Raw genomic sequence first — 14977 nt, 5'->3', positions numbered from 1 at the left:
TACATAGTTTATTGTAAATAGTGATGAAGTGGAGATATGTTACTTCATGTACAACGTTCTGGCAAATGTACATAATTATGTACAGTATAAATAGTCATGAAAAAAAAGTGAAACAAAACAGGAGAGCTGAGAGTTCTGCACATTGGCAGAAACTATGGTGAGTAAATGCAACAGATATTTTATTATTATTAGGCTTAAATATATATTATTTTTTTATTTATGAATAAATTATCTTCTCACATTATATATTCTTTCATTTTATTATGTTAAACATTGGTTATACCATGTGAAATTGCCACGGATAACAAGCTTAGGCCGTGTCCGAAAGATGCAAGACCGTACTTGAAGCTAGCATACTTCGAGAATGGTCCCGCAGTGCGGTCTTGCAGTCGTGGACTGGAAATGAAAATCTTTCGAACTGCATTTCGACTGCAGCGCCAAATACGATCAGTAGATATAACCGAGGACATGTTTCAAACACTTGTTTTTCCACAGACATCACACAGCATTTGTCGTACATTTCCACACCTTAGAAGAACTGCAACAGACAACTTGCTGGCTTTCTACCTCAGTAATTTCAAACAAATGAACAGCAAGTCCACTTGTCACGTGACCAAGCCTCCAAGTTTGTGTGCTCTGCCCTGTGGTCTCGATACCTCGTGAACTTGATGCTTTCGAACTGTACTATAGTGCAGGAGGCCTTAGAAAAAGTGTTTTGCGTGCTAACAGCAGACGTCGCTCGCACACTATTGCCGATACTCTCGTGTCGTCTGCTCCTCAGCCGAACAAACAGTCCGAGGTAGCAAGAGGCAGAGGTCACTCACCCTTCCAGAAGGGTGCAGCGAGCTAGCTGTGGCAACCGGGCTCGCTCATTCGCGGACCTGATTGGTTCTCGCAGACACACCCCCATATTGTCGTCTGCTGTAAGCCCGCGAAGCGATCTTTCTAAGGCCTCCTGCACTTTATAAGAGGTGTCACTTCCAGTGGCGTCTCGTGGCCTCAAATTTGGCCGGGGCTTATTTTTGAAAGAATTTAAAATGTAATGACAAATTACATGAATTACAAAAAAACGGGTATTTATCTTCTTCTAAACTACAAAACTGGACTTATTTTTTTTAAAGAATTTAAAATATAATGACAATTCACATGATTACAAAAGAAACAGGTATTGTTGTGAAACATACCTTTCTAAGAACGTTGACTCCTGTTCTTCTGCTCAGCAAATTTTGTTATTACTTTTTCGTTGAAGCCCTCTATGTTTGAAATGTATTCTTTCTCTATTGTAAGCAAGTGCCAAGGCATTTCGTCTGTCTTGTCCCATTGCATTTCTTAAGCAGGTTTTAATACGCTTCAATGTGCTGAAACATCGTTCAGATTCAGCTGTTGCCACTGGATTTATTAAAACTATGTTTGTCATTTTTACTGTTTCTGAAAAGGTGCCCTCTAAATAATTTTAAATAAAAAATGAATGCAATCTACTGATAGAGTTTATGTTTTTCAACTCTTCACTACAATAAAGAACACGAAGTTCCCTCTTTAGTTTTCCCTCTTCTATGAAGGGATAATAAATCTGGGAAGATGCCTCTGTTTAAAGATTGTTCTCTTTCATTATGTCCTCGTAGAGCAAGTTCATGTCGACCACAGAATTTTAAGCAATCGATAATTCTATTTAATATATGCCTATTTTTCCAGACAAATTCATTGTGTCTTGTAATTGACAGCCTATGTCCTTCATCAATTTGTGTTCGATACATCAACCCTGCCAAACTCACTCAAACATAGCGAATGAAAGCCACCACAACACTACAGTACAACACGCGAGATCGACGCGACACAACGGAGCTAGCCCCGAATCAGCACTTAAATCCATTGGACTCTCCCCTTCTCTCTCTGCTAGCATGTGACCTTCACTGTAGCGTAGGTGGGTGTAGGCCACACCTTCCTTTGCAACGTGCCCCGGAAAGCGATAATTGACATCAATGCCGCTAGGAGCGCTGTCGTATCCATTGCAACAGACGATGAATTTACGTGAGTAAAAATCACCTTTTAAAAGACTGTGTGATAGTTATGCGTTATGGTGATTGATAATTACGCCAATATGTCCATTTTTCTTTAGGGGCTAAGCCCCGGAAGCCCCAAGGGACGAGACGCCACTGGTCACTTCGGTTAAGACTATGCTTCAAGTATGTATTATACTTTGTACCTTTTGGACAGAGCCTTAGTTGTTCATACATTATGTTTTCTTTGTACGTATTTTGGGGTGGGGGCAGCAAAATTCATAGGGCCGGGGCTGCCCCCAGGTACCCATTAATTTGAGGCTGGGTGAACCCCAGAGCTGCTTTATGCTGGGTCAACAGGAAAGAATTCAGTCAGATCACCCACGCGGGAGATCCAGGAATATTACATGTAATTCTTTTAAAAATCCAATCATATATCACAGACCTACAACGGTAAGCATATGAAGTCAAGCCTTCATTTCTTTCCTAGTACTTGTTACATTTAAGATATGTTTAAGAGAGAGAGAGAGTTTTCATAAAATATAAAAATAATATAAAATTAGTGTCGCATTTTTTAAAGTTTAACTGTGGTGGAGCGAGATATCCTTTTGTGCTTAATAGTATTAAAATGGCATAACAAGTCTCAATATTTATTTTATAGTTTGATGTTTTACTTAGGAATATTTTTATTCTCAATTTCCCGTTGCTTTGTAATGAGAGGGGGCATTCGAAAGGAGCCACCTAGGGCGTCAAAATGACTAGCGCCGGCTCTGGATGCAGCTTCCTTTCGAATTCCCCCCAGTCATTAAGCAGCAACGGGAAATTGAAAATCAATATATTCCTTAGTAAATCATCAAACTATAAAATAAATAATGGAGCTTGTTTACACTATTTCAATACTATTAAACACAAAAGAATATCTTGCTCGACCACAGTTACTCGTTAAAAAATGTGACACTAATATTATTATACCTAGTCTTACCATAAATACTGTCACAAAGTTTTAAGTAAATTGACACAAAATGCTGAGACATATTTTAATATCCTAATAACATTACTGAAATGGATGCATGACAAATCAAAATCACAAATCAATATTCATAATGGCCACCCTTAGCACGCACACATTCCGTAAGTCTTTGTGGCCACGCATCAATTGAATTACGCAACACATCGACTGGAAAATGAGAACTGCTTTCAGAAGAGACCGACCGCTTTAAACTTTCAATATTGGGATGTCTCTTTTTTACAAGCCATCTCCTGAAGCTTGGACCACAATTTGTAGTCCAAAGGGTATAGGTCCGGACTTGCAGAAGGCCAATCTGAAGTGGAAATGTCTGAGGTTTCTCGTTTTCTTCCTAGCTTTGTTGACAGGAAACTGTTTTATTTTCTGCCTACTTGTTCTTCCTATTTTCACCAGGTCACGCTGCAACAAATATTTCAGTTGTTTCAAGATATAATTAGGTCATGCTCAGGAAATCATAAACAAGAGGAGGATAGTTTGTAGAAGGTGGTTTTACCGAACACCAAGTTGCTGTTCAGTTCATGCTCTGTCCTGACATAGCAGCATCTTGGGCAGATGGCATGCTTACCAACTTTAAAGAATAAAATTCCAGATTTCTGTACAGCCTTCAAACCCTTAAGACTAAAATGTTCTGGAAGACTATTGTCTGAGTATCAACTATAATATGTACATTTGTGATCTTGCTACTGTGAATTAACAATTGAATCAATTTGATCAAAACAACCTAGCAAGCACAATTTGTAAGTAAACAAAACAAAATCAATATACAGTCACATCAGTTACACAGACTGTTCTGAAGTCGTAATACTATCACAAAATTCTTCAAATTGAAATACACTATATTGCCAATAATGACCGGACGCCCACAGGAATGTGCTTACCTGGAGCTGATCTGGTGTCAGTACGGGATAGTTTGGTTCGCAGCAGTCACAGCCTCTACCCTTTCCACTAGTTGGCGGTTTGCCCTGGATCGCAACCGGAGCTCTAACTCACAGCACAGAAGTTCAATGGGGCTGAAATCAAGGCTCTAAGGTGCCAATCGAGTTCATTCTCTCCAATTTCGTCAAACTACTTGGTTATGGCCCTTGCTTTATGTTATGTTGTTAAAACGGCCACTTCTGAAATGTTGCCACAAGTTGGGAAGCATGGAGTTGTGTCAAATATTGCATAAATACATTCTCTTGTGATGATACAAGTGTCTTGCTTCCTTCTAGTGAGGTGTAAACCAACCAACTCTGGTTCATAATGGCATCATCTGTAGACAAGTGGTGACTAGCGTGAATGCTACCAGATGGCTTTTAACTTGTGTGTGTTATGGCTTTAGATTTTCTGTTAGTATATAGTGGAATGCATAAAGTGTTACCCAACACCCAATCATTATGCATTTTGAAAGAGATTTGGTCTGATCTGGTGAAGAAGTTAGCAACTTCTTTGTTGGCATTGTTTCAGTTCTTGAACAGAGTGATTGAAGTTTGTGATGGAGAATTTGCCTATAACATTTATTCATTGCACCCTACAACAGACAGTCAGAAAGTTTAATCCAATACCATGATGCACTATAATTAATGTTTATGGATATCCTTAACAAATGAAAGAACAGTGTCTCCCTGCATAGAAAATGCTGTGTATTGAAGATGCTAATATTAAATGGAGTGATGAGTGAGTGAAGACTGGAGGAAATTGATGATCAGTTAATCAAGTTTTTGACAAAAAAATATACAAGGGTTGGATAAAAAGTAATGGCAACACTGGCATAATTGCTACTTGACTGTATTGGCAGAGGAGCACGTGTTACATTCCTTCAATGTAATCGCGCCCCCATCTCTACGACCTTCTACCACACGTATGGAAGGCATCATACACCGTCAGTGTGTCCATCTCTGTCGATGTCCCGCAGTGACCGCCCTATAGCACGTATGATGGCTTCGCGCGTGTTGTAGTGCTTCCCGCCCAGTGGTTCCTTCATTTTCGCAAAAAGGTTGTAATCACACGGTCTCATACCGGTGAATACGGCGGATGTTCCAGTACCTCCCACTACCAGTGATGCAGGAGCGCCGTCACAGTGTTCGCAGTGTGACACTTTGCATTGTCAAGCAGGATGATGGAACACCGTGCCGTCGCTTCCTTCTTAATGCGAGACGAAGGTGGTGTTGCAGGAAGGTGCAGTAGTAGGCTGCGTTGACCATCTGCCTAAGAGACGTTGTTCTTCTTGCCTAAACATATTGTTAGGGCGCTTGCACTCTCGTCCTCTGCTTCAGAGCACTGCTGTTTTTGACTGAATAACATACAATCGCACCCCACTCACTATACTTCCTCGTCTGACATTCCTTTATCAACCACGAAACGGTTGTGGCACTGTGACTAGCCCCTTTCACGGGACAGCAGTGTTGCCATTACTTTTTTTTTATCCAACCCTTGTATATATCTTTCCCAGATATTTAGCCCCTTTCCAAAATTTTATGGAACCTTGGATTCATCAAACAGACATTTTTAGATGCCAGAATTTAACCACTGCCAAGATAGCATGAAGACAACCAGTTCTAAATAGCCAACAAAAATGCAGAACAAGAAAATTGTGAAGGAATAGAAGCTGGTATTCGAAGATTAGTGTTATCAAAATTCATAGCAATTATTTGTGTTACTGAACTCGTCATGATGAATAGGACAGTGTAAATGTACCTGAGAATAAGTGAACAAGAAACGAATATGTGGATAATAAACCAGTAATTAAGCTTATCAACCACCTTTTGAAGACTATAGGGGTTAGTCAGATGAAAAATGTTCGAGACAAGAATGGTCATGAAAGGAAGGCAGTTAATTTTAACCTTGGAGTACCTAAGGGAAAGTCCATAAATAGGTTGCAAATTGCTATAAAAATTGCTAAAAGTGACACAAAATGTGAAATACAATTTTTACATATCCCTATCCCTTTTTATTTTTAAACTCAATATCCACCATATTGAAATATTTACTCAATCACCTTACCAGTGTCCTGATACTGATAACATAAAAGTCTGGTATGGTGTCACAGCCAAATTTACACCTTGTCTGGGCACTGTGACCATTTGGAAATTCAAATTATCATAAATAATGATGTAGGTTAAGCAATGAGAGCAACCTTATTGCAGTTGCCACACTGCCTGTTGTTGTCCACCTGTCAGGTTCGATCATCTCCACACTTGCTTCTATCGCTTATCTCAACTTGACAACTAGAACCATCTTCATCAGTAACTATTCACAATCCTTTGCAAAAAAAAAAAAAAAAAAAATTGGCCTTATTGTGTATAGCTTCATGTAACACTTCACAGAGTAAATAGGAAGTATTCCTTTTTGAATGACAGTGTGTTGTACAGTGTCTCTCAAAAGTTTTAGGACAACAACATTTTAAACTAGGCAACCCAACTTACACAAGGCGTTGGTGGGTTGCGTGTAGACTAGGCTAAATTTTAGGGTTGCCACATGCACATTAGATATTTATAAAATACGCGAAAGAAAGAAATCCACGTATTATTGCACAAAACTAGAAAAAAATCAGTATAACATTTGTTTCAAATGAGAAACACTTTTTGGAAGAAAGAAAGTCGATGTTCTCGTATTTCATTGTTCATGAGTCTACACGAGGAGAGAGAGGAAACAAAAGGAGACAAAGGAGAGTAGAAAAGAGAAAGCGAAAGGAGAAGAAGAAATGTAAAGGAGGGAAGAAAATAGAGGACAGAAGTGGATAGGAGAAGTAATTAGGAGTATGGAAAAAGATGCGAGGAGAGATGAGGGAAGTGGAGCATAGAGGAGAGAAGAGAGGAAGGAAACCGAGGTGATAGAAGAGGAGGAAAGGAGTTTGGAGAGGAGAGAAGACGAGAAGAGGGGAGTGGAGAGTAGAGTAAAAGAGAGAAAAAGAGAAGAACGAAAAGAAGAGGAGAAGAGTGCAGTGGAGTAGGAAATGTAAGACAGGAGAGGAGATAAGAGAAGTGGAGAAGAGTGAGATGGAGACAAGATGCGAAAAGTAGGAATAAAGGCAGAGGAGGAGGAGGGGAGAGAAGAAGGAGAAGAGAAGAACAGAAGGGACTGGAGACGAGAGGAGACAAGATGTAGTTGCAGAAAATATCGTCTCTGCGTGAAGAACTAACTGATGCATTGATCAAATTATCGACGTGAAACATTCAATAACATTTTATAATATATTGGATAATGTATTAGATCGGTGCGAAATTCCTTTTGGCCGAGTTCGGAGCAAGATAAAATCTTCCACGTAAGATCTTTGATTTTACCTGTGATTATACCACTAAAAACATCAATGTAATTTTAATATTTATAAGAATTATCCAATTCTTCCCCACTTCTCGGTTCGTTGAAATGGAGATTTTGTTATTTAATATTTCCCCTCCCCCATCGTTAATTCCAAACTGAATCATTCCGTTTCACATGGCGTAGACAATCAACACAATGGGATATGTCTAAAACTCATGAAAAGTTTCTGCCACCGGTGGGGTTTGAACCTACGACCATCAGATTGACAATCCTTAACGGTAGCCACTACCCTACAAGCTTTCGCTCCTGAACGCAGGTAGAATGAGCTGACGACAATTCTCCTCCTACATGTCATGTGCAAAGAATACTTGTTTGTAACAAAGAAAACGAAGGTAATACGACTCAGCGAAAACATTTAATGGAGAATTGCACATGACGGAAACTTTTCATTCGATATTTGCAGAGGTATCCTTGCATTGAACTAGAGTGGAAAAAGGGGTAAAATTAGTATGTCCTGAATTTCCACAAATATAAATAGTTCCTTCATAAATATTTGTCAATGTCTTTGAAGCAGAACACAATTATCGTTAGAATATCATAATTCAAGATCTGATACGTGAAAATATCCTTTTGAACGTGTGTCAATTCATTTATTTGTCTATTTTTTTTAGTAAATTCCAGTTGCAGAACAATGTAACCACTTACACTACTATTACAAATATTGTCACCATGATCTTGTTTAATAGAAGGAGAAATATTTTTTAAAACAAAAAGAAAGAACACCTCATATGGAGGATCGAACCTCGGACTGGTTACAATGCTATCAAGAACTCTAACCAATACACTACGCTCTTGGTTTCCCTTGGAGCAACAATTCTTAATTATTCTGTTGCTTCAATATTGTAAACGTTATCCTGCAAAAAAAGTTTAATACTCTCATATTGCTCTGTACTTCTATAATTACTTTATACACATGGATTTGAAATCTTACTCTGAATTTCTTTTTTCGTATTAGTACATCTAAGGTTGTGAATATATTTTATTTGTAAATTTGTAACGGTTACATAAACATCTACGAAATAGTTCGTTATAACTTGGAATCTGTATATTGATACTTTCGAGCTTTCAAATGATTTTAGACCACTAGATTTTGGCAAGGGATGATGTGTGATCCGTGTCCAGTCATCATTGCTGAAACAAACGTTTGAAAACTCTGTGGAATTCTCATTCTGAGATAAGTTGCTTTACTTGCTACATGTATGAGAACTACACTGTCCCACTTATCTCTGGAGCAGGTGATTAAAAACAAGTATCTGAGCAGCAATGAACACATGAGAGGAACGGGATTGCGTGGAGGGAGGAGATCCACTGCAGTTACCAGCCTTTCCAGCAGCGTGTACTGCTTCGCTCTGTCCACTCGATTCCCCCTTCCCCTCTTTTCCCTTCTCTTCCGCTATGTGTGGCTTTCCTCCAGAGATGCTGGGACAGGGCACAGTTAATTGTTTTCGCAAAAAGAATCTCTATGTGCCACACATATAATTCTTACTCACATGAAAAGAAAAAAAATGTCAATTTGCATTCAGAGGGTAGTTTCACAGTTACAAGCTATTTTGGCCTTGATGAGAAGTTTCGTGTAAATAGTCATTTTGTTTATAATTTTTTTAATTGAGTTCTAAGGTTGAAATCCTCATATTTAGGGCTTGAACTCGTCACCTGAGAGGTTGAAGTCCTGTCCTGTTCTTTGTGCGTGGCCTTCTTTATTTTCTCTATTCATTATTCATCCTCATCCTCACGAAAAAAGTAAAATAAGAAAAGTCCTCCTCCGTGATTGTGCGGTCTAAGGCCCTTTGCTTTGGACTCAGACTGCGGGACGGCATGGGTTTAAGTCCGCCTGAGTTCAGTCTCTGGGTTCTCGGCCTATGTATAGGACCGGTGGCAATCCACCATCGTGAGGAAATTTGGGAGCTACGAGTAAGTAGCGTAACATGGTCTCGGAAATCTCCTATTCGAGATGTTCCTGGGTAAACAAAAAATAGTCGAGCATACAATTCGATTATTGAAGGCGATAAGAGAACTTCCTGTTTGACCAAGTTTCTTATATAAACAAGTGGAATACAGATTGTCTTGGAGCTTATTTTGTTAAAAAGGAGCAGATATAAAATGGATCACTTATCATTCTTTACAATTATCATTCTAATTAACCATTAACATATATAGCTATGCCAGTTGATTTTTAATTTCACGAAAAGATACCTCGAAGAAATTGACCAGTTTCCGGAGGCTTTGGATGAAGATTTATGGAACAATAGTAATCTTTTCCGAGACAATGTTGATCCTCTACCAACGGTTTCGTTGGTATATACATGTATATTAAACAAGAAAGTTCATTCGCTTATGAATTAAGTAACACATTTTTTACATTAAAAAAGAAGTAAATAGTAATAAATTCTTAAAGGTAAAGGAAGATTAGACACACCAACGCAAAACAAAGATATTCTACATAGCCTAATAGATATAAAGTGAATATTTTATTTCTCATTATTAAAACCACAGATCAGTTTTTACACAAACGTGTATATTAAGTAGGTTCAAATTTATGTTTGGCCACTTATCATTCTTTACAATTATCATTCTAATTAACCATTAACATATACATATAGCCATGCCAGTTTATTTTTAATTTCACGAAAACAAAAAAAAACAGGCACTTCCACACATGATTTGAATACGCAGGAAGTTTGATTACTCGGCAGGTTGAAATAAAGCTTACATTATTTATAAACATTCAAATACTTCGAAGCCTCTCCCGATAGCGCAGCTGTAACGTCGCTGCCTTGTAATCATGGTGTCCAGGATTCGATACCTGGTGGAGGCACAATATGGCCACTTTAAACTGTAGGTCGAGTCCCGATTAGCCTTGCTGTGAATAAAGCGTACTTAAAACAAAACAAAACAAAACTGAAATGTTCTCCGACTATATCAGAATGGATAATTTTTTTGACATTGTGTATCTACTAGAACACAGCTCTCTTAATTTTTCTTTCTCATGTTGTAGTTCCCAGTCTTTTTGCTTTATTGCCTAAATCCATTGAGTTTTCGGATCGTGTCTGCCAAAAAAAAAAGATTCACAGATACTTGAGAAAAATTAATCGCTCCCGACCTCATATTGCAACCAACAGCCACGCAATGATTGTCGCCTTTTCTGCAAGATATTACCCTTACATCTTTGTAATCCATGTTACTTTTTCAAAACTGAAAGTAGGGTCCCGCCCGCGAAGAACAGGAACGAAAATGTAAACATCAGGTGAATAGTGAGCATAATGGTTGAGGATTCGACCTGCTGACCCCACGTCACCCCATCTGGTTGAAGATCTCTAGGAAGGATTGTGGGAGGGAGACTGGCAGTCGGGAGGTAGGCCAAGGCCCTTCGAGGGCTGTTGAGCCATGCATTATTATTATTATTAAAATAAGAAGGAACAAGGGAATGAGGAAAAATATTTTAAAAAATATTTATCTATTGGGTTGGTGCGAATGAAATGTCCGGCCCAGGTGCGTCATTGCCAAAGGCCAAAAAAATCAAAACTGCAATACCTGGTTAATTAAAATAGTCGCCGTCTGCAGCCACACACTTTTGTCATAGCTCAGCCAACAATTGGATTCCATGGCGAAAGAAGTCTGGAGTCTGCGACGGAAAGATCTCCTCAACGGCATGTTGCACCGCCCGATCATCAGCGAAGGTCTTCCCTGTGAGGAAGTGATCGAGATGCCGGAAGTGATGGTAGTCAATGGAAGAGAGGTCGGGAGAATATGTTGGATGAGGAAGGGTTTCATATTGCAACTCATTGAGAGCCTGCACCGTCCTTTGCGCGACATGTGGGCGAGCATTGTCGTGCAACACGAGGACACTATGTCTGTGGACCATTGCTGGATGCTTGTGGAGAAGTTTGTGGTGCATTTCATGGAGTTCAGCACTGTAACAATTTGCATTGATGGTTTCACCTCGCCTGAGAAAGACATGATGGATCACACCCACCATAGACCACCATACCAGCAACAACACCTTCCGTGGGTGGAGAGGTGGTTTCGGAAACCGCCCTGGACGTTGATCACGATCCAACCATTGTCCTGATCATTTATGATTGTCATAGCAGATCCATTTTTCATCTGAAGTGACAATCCGATGCAGGAAACCATCCAGGTTATTCCTTACACTCAGAGAACTGCACACCTCCAGTCGGCGAGTCTTGTTGACCGGTGTCAAATCATGTGGTACCCATGAGTCCAACTTTTTCACTTTACTGATCGCAGGGAGCCGCCAAACGACAGTGGTATGGTGTATGCCTAACTCATCTGCAATGGCACGAACACTTTTCCGAGGGACCGCTTCCACGGGGTTCCTGAGGAGCTCATCCGAACATGATGTTGGTCGATGGCCACTGGGTTCATTTTGCAATGCTGTGTCACCGGAACGAAATTTGACAAACCAGCGGCGAATGGTGCGTTCATTTACCATTCCTGGCCCAAATGCACTGTTAGTGTCTTTGGCGGCTTGCTGAGCAGAATGTCCAAGTTTGAATTCGTAAAGACAAATCACTCGCAATTGTGTGTTCTCCATGGTGCACTTTCAGATGACCCTGTTCAGCAACACACTGCCTCCTGACTGTCTGTTTGCTCCAGCCTGTTTGCTGGACGTATACAGAGTTTATGACGTTAGACCTGTGACCTCAGTCAATCCCTGTGTTGTGTGGTTGAGCTGAGTTTCCGACCAGACGTCAAAGCGGACATTTCATTCGCACCAACCCAATATAATAAAGCAACCATTCAATTTTGTTTTGTTTTTCATGGATCGGTTGACCTACTACGCTACAATCCCAATTAGTATCTTACATGTTACACGATAAAGCACATATTACTATCCGAATACTCATTCAATAAGCTTTTTTGTTTGTCAGGAGTCATTGCTTATTGCATGTTGAGTTAGTGCCCACCTAGCCGCCTCTGATGAAATCTATTATTCTTCAGATTCTCTTTAAAATTCAACTCTGGTCACTTGTAACTTGCTGGGTGCAGACACTGTACATCGACGCACAGTGTTTTGCGATAAGGAGCGGCCTTGTGAAGCGTGACTGATGAACGCGAGCAAGCAACGCTACCAAGCTTGTCTGCCTTTAAATAACGTTTCGCACATTTGGCAGAATGTTTTTGCAAATGTTGTAATTATTTCGTGTTACCTTACGCAACAGCAAATACATTTCATAAGACTGTTCTGAACACGAGACTTGCGTCAGAAAACAAGCATATCTTCTCTTGCAGTATCACAGGAAGAGAACATCGCCCGCAATGTTGAAGCGTCTAGATATTTTCCATTAATAATGCCTAATCAACATAATTAGAAGAAGTAACACGCATTTTCACAAAAACTACCAATATTCTTGTTTCTCTTCATCACTTCGAAAATATATTCTCGAAGATAGCTGTTATACATACTACAAGAAACATTTCAAAATTAAAGTAAAAGTTCAAGCTAACTGTGGAGCAAGGCCGCTCATAGCATCAGAGAAGCGAGGGAAATCTATTGGCCAGAGAGAAGCAGTACACGTTGATAGGAAGGCTGGTAACTGCAGTCGCTTTACCCCACTCCACGACATTCCGTTCCTCTTACGTGTTCATTGGTGGAGCCGTCTCGCGTCACTACTTGCGCAGAGACATGTTTTCCTTTGCCTGCTCCACAGTTAGCTGGGACGGAGTATATATCCAAGGACATTTACAATATTGGAAGGACAGAATACTTAAACATTGTTGTTTCAAAGGAAGGAAAGCGTGTGGAGTAGTGTTCAGAGTTGTCGATTGGAGTGCTAGCGGTCCCAGGTTCGATCCTCCATACGAGGTGTTCTTTCTTTTTGTTTTAAAAAATATTTCTCCTTCTATTAAACAAGATCATGGTGACATTATTTGTAATAGTAGTGTAAGTGGTTACATTGTTCTGCAACTGGAATTTACTAAAAAAAAAAATAAACAAATAAATGAATTGACACACGTTCAAAAGGATATTTTCACGTATCAGATCTTGAATTATGATATTCTAACGATAATTGTGTTCTGCTTCAAAGACATTGACAAATATTTATGAAGGAACTATTTATATTTGTGGAAATTCAGGACATACTAATTTTACCCCTTTTTCCACTCTAGTTCAATGCAAAGATACCTCTGCAAATATCGAATGAAAAGTTTCCGTCATGTGCAATTCTCCATTAAATGTTTTCGCTGAGTCGTATTACCTTCGTTTTCTTTGTTACAAACAAGTATTCTTTGCACATGACATGTAGGAGGAGAATTGTCGTCAGTTCATTCTACCTGCGTTCAGGAGCGAAAGCTTGTAGGGTAGTGGCTACCGTTAAGGATTGTCAATCTGATGGTCGTAGGTTCAAACCCCACCGGTGGCAGAAACTTTTCATGAGTTTTAGACATATCCCATTGTGTTGATTGTCTACGCCGTGTGAAACGGAATGATTCAGTTTGGAATTAACGATGGGGGGAGGGGAAATATTAAATAACAAAATCTCCATTTCAACGAACCGAGAAGTGGGGAAGAATTGGATAATTCTTATAAATATTAAAATTACATTGATGTTTTTAGTGGTATAATCACAGGTAAAATCAAAGATCTTACGTGGAAGATTTTATCTTGCTCCGAACTCGGCCAAAAGGAATTTCGCACCGATCTAATACATTATCCAATATATTATAAAATGTTATTGAATGTTTCACGTCGATAATTTGATCAATGCATCAGTTAGTTCTTCACGCAGAGACGATATTTTCTGCAACTACATCTTGTCTCCTCTCGTCTCCAGTCCCTTCTGTTCTTCTCTTCTCCTTCTTCTCTCCCCTCCTCCTCCTCTGCCTTTATTCCTACTTTTCGCATCTTGTCTCCATCTCACTCTTCTCCACTTCTCTTATCTCCTCTCCTGTCTTACATTTCCTACTCCACTGCACTCTTCTCCTCTTCTTTTCGTTCTTCTCTTTTTCTCTCTTTTACTCTACTCTCCACTCCCCTCTTCTCGTCTTCTCTCCTCTCCAAACTCCTTTCCTCCTCTTCTATCACCTCGGTTTCCTTCCTCTCTTCTCTCCTCTATGCTCCACTTCCCTCATCTCTCCTCGCATCTTTTTCCATACTCCTAATTACTTCTCCTATCCACTTCTCTCCTCTATTTTCTTCCCTCCTTTACATTTCTTCTTCTCCTTTCGCTTTCTCTTTTCTACTCTCCTTTGTCTCCTTTCGTTTCCTCTCTCCTCGTGTAGACTCATGAACAATGAAATACGAGAACATCGACTTTCTTTCTTCCAAAAAGTGTTTCCCATTTGAAACAAATGTTATACTGATTTTTTTTTCTAGTTTTGTGCAATAATACGTGGATTTCTTTCTTTCGCGTATTTTATAAATATCTAATGTGCATGTGGCAACCCTGAAATTTAGCATAGTTAACACGCAACCCACCAATGCCTTGTGTAATTTGGGTTGCCTAGTTTAAAATGTCATTGTCCTAAAACTTTTGAGACACACTGTACAGCCCTCAGATATGGTCACCAATTTTCAGTAATGTGCAGGGAATACCTAGTCTCAATCTAGGTCGTATTGCCATCTACTGGCAACTTTCAAAACTACTACCTACCTTTATCCCATAACTATGTGACCTATTTATTGGCA

General features: G+C 39.5%; 1 protein-coding gene across 1 annotated transcript in view; it reads left to right on the top strand.

Annotated features, from left to right (window-relative positions):
- LOC145988568 (uncharacterized) overlaps positions 1 to 14977 on the top strand; it is a 29849-nt gene that overhangs the window by 13834 nt on the left and 1038 nt on the right. The gene's annotated exons all lie outside the window — the stretch shown is intronic.

Source organism: Lepisma saccharinum, chromosome 1 (genome assembly GCF_977018435.1).
Source record: "Lepisma saccharinum chromosome 1, izLepSacc3.1, whole genome shotgun sequence".
NCBI lineage: Eukaryota > Metazoa > Arthropoda > Insecta > Zygentoma > Lepismatidae > Lepisma > Lepisma saccharinum.
The sequence above is the reverse complement of the archived record's forward strand: the minus strand, read 5'-3'. Positions and strand labels throughout refer to the sequence as shown.